This window comes from Opisthorchis viverrini (genome assembly GCF_000715545.1).
Source record: "Opisthorchis viverrini unplaced genomic scaffold opera_v5_101, whole genome shotgun sequence".
Lineage (NCBI taxonomy): Eukaryota > Metazoa > Platyhelminthes > Trematoda > Opisthorchiida > Opisthorchiidae > Opisthorchis > Opisthorchis viverrini.
In genome coordinates, this window is record NW_008751757.1 from 1,256,317 (window position 1) to 1,259,106 (window position 2,790).

The 2,790-nt window shown below is 45.0% G+C and overlaps 1 protein-coding gene across 1 annotated transcript in view; it reads right to left on the reverse strand.

Annotated features, from left to right (window-relative positions):
* The window catches only part of T265_13768 (hypothetical protein), a gene marked incomplete at both ends in the record, with an annotated part of 87,168 nt that overhangs the window by 59,129 nt on the left and 25,249 nt on the right, over positions 1-2,790 (reverse strand). The window lies entirely within an intron of this gene.

Here is a 2,790-nt window from a genome sequence, read left to right on the forward strand (position 1 = left end):
TGGGTAATCTCGCCCCTCGTCACTGAGAGTCTATTCTCTAAAATTGTCTTAACTCGCTTCATGCTTAGTCATTAAATCGCAAGCTAAGCTGGTGAATCAGTGCCAAATTAACCATGGTATCGGTACACATCTGAGAAGTTCAATGCTGCAGAACTATTGTCGCTAAGGTCATCGCCACACTCACTTCAACAGTAAACGTTCTGGTGGTAGGATGGGAGTTGGAAAGTCCAGTGACGAACCCGTTCTTTAAATAAACGGATTTATTTATGCCACAAAGCCTAGAAGCATTGTATGGCGGTTTTATCGGGAATCATCATCAGTGTGCACTGGAAACAATCAAGATCGTGACCTCCAGGCTAATAGTTCAAGACTAAACCATTCGACCACGAGCTGTTGATTAGCAGTGTGAATAGCTCGTACTTAGACAGAACATAGTGCCCCCTTATCCTTCAATCCAAGGAATTCACGTCACGTGGTTACGTGTGGATTGGTTCTTTGAGTGACGACCAGATGTATGGCAACAATGTAACTGGGCTTTGAATGTACAATCCACCATCTGGTACCCAAAAGCTGTGGCAAAAATCATCCATGGAATTCGGTACTGAAGAACATACGTGATGGAGATTACTATTAGATTGCAAAAGTTTTTTCTACAAGGTTCTACACTTCGCTTTCACAGCATCCACTGGCTGTTTTTTGACCAGGTTCTACATTTCGATTTCACAGCGTCCAGCTAAGCTGGAGTGATTGTTGGCCACGCAGGCCTCGCTTGTTGGAGCCATATCTGATGCCTAGTTGGGACGGATCTATTTTCCAAAGTACCGGGAGAGTTCGATTTTCCCCAGTAACTGATTGGTTGCACTGCATACCACCAAGAGACACTCTATCGTTTAGCTTTTTAAGTAACGGTGATACTACTGATGGGAGGGCATGTGAGTAGTATATCTTCTCGTAAATCCGCTTTGCGTCTCTTGAACTTTTCTGGAAAATCATTGACTGTTGCTCAAATCCAAGCAAGTGCTACAAAGCGACTCCACAAATTCCGTAATAGATCTAACTTTTCAAGCGACGCAAAGCGGATTGACGAGAAAACATACTACTCGCATGCCTCCCCCATCAGTAGTACCACCGTTACACCAACACAAAGAGGTCCTTCGCCGGACAAGCTCCGTTTGGGGGATAACGAAGGAAGTCAATGCTCTAACCAATATTTTACCTCGTCCAGCCAAGTTCAACACGTTGTGGAGTGAACGAGGTGAATTCCCCATTTCAAAGATCTGGAACTAATCTGTGCCGCTTCCGAAATCTGTGTAGCAATCTATGCGTACATCACCGCCTTTTCATGCGACATTGCATAAGATATGGGTGGATCCTCCTTCTAGCTCTTATTAAGGGAACTTTAAATCTACACTGATGGCATGGAACCGATTCGATCTAGGATGAACATGANGTGCGAATAACACACAACAAACACGTCGATTCGGTACAGTATCCCAATGAGGAACGGGAATTGGCATTTCATGGTCAAGACACGATTGACCAAAGTACAGTAACTTCCCCGTGGAGACCAAGCTATATCATCTGCTCAAACAGGAGATTATCTCTGAAAAGGATTCGCTTCCCTGGAGTATGGAATAGCGTGAAACGCTTCTTCCGGTAGATGCTGACTTCCAAGATTTACTCGAAATCGCTTGTCTCTTGCCGAAGTGATTGTTCTTTCGGGTGTATAACTCCGACTGCACTGGCTCGCTTTCTCGTCACTGAGAAAAAAAGAAGCGTTCAGCTGTAGCACTCTTCCGGTGCCTAGCTGCCATGCCACCCGAAGGAAGCACGAGGGCTCAGGCACTGCCAGGTAGTCCAAGCCTAGACAGGGGAAGTCAAACCACGGACCTTCCGGTCAGTAAATTCGCGCTCTAACCACTTGGGTAATCTCGCCCCTCGTCACTGAGAGTCTATTCTCTAAAATTGTCTTAACTCGCTTCATGCTTAGTCATTAAATCGCAAGCTAAGCTGGTGAATCAGTGCCAAATTAACCATGGTATCGGTACACATCTGAGAAGTTCAATGCTGCAGAACTATTGTCGCTAAGGTCATCGCCACACTCACTTCAACAGTAAACGTTCTGGTGGTAGGATGGGAGTTGGAAAGTCCAGTGACGAACCCGTTCTTTAAATAAACGGATTTATTTATGCCACAAAGCCTAGAAGCATTGTATGGCGGTTTTATCGGGAATCATCATCAGTGTGCACTGGAAACAATCAAGATCGTGACCTCCAGGCTAATAGTTCAAGACTAAACCATTCGACCACGAGCTGTTGATTAGCAGTGTGAATAGCTCGTACTTAGACAGAACATAGTGCCCCCTTATCCTTCAATCCAAGGAATTCACGTCACGTGGTTACGTGTGGATTGGTTCTTTGAGTGACGACCAGATGTATGGCAACAATGTAACTGGGCTTTGAATGTACAATCCACCATCTGGTACCCAAAAGCTGTGGCAAAAATCATCCATGGAATTCGGTACTGAAGAACATACGTGATGGAGATTACTATTAGATTGCAAAAGTTTTTTCTACAAGGTTCTACACTTCGCTTTCACAGCATCCACTGGCTGTAACTTAGCTGGAGTGATTGCTGGCCATGCAGGGCTCACTTGTTGGGGCCATATCTGATGCCTAGTTGGGACGGGTCTATTTTCCAAAGTACCGGGAGAGTTAGATTTTCCCCAGTTATGAGTAACTGATTGGTTGCACTGCACACCACCAAGAGATACTCTATCGTTTAGCTTTT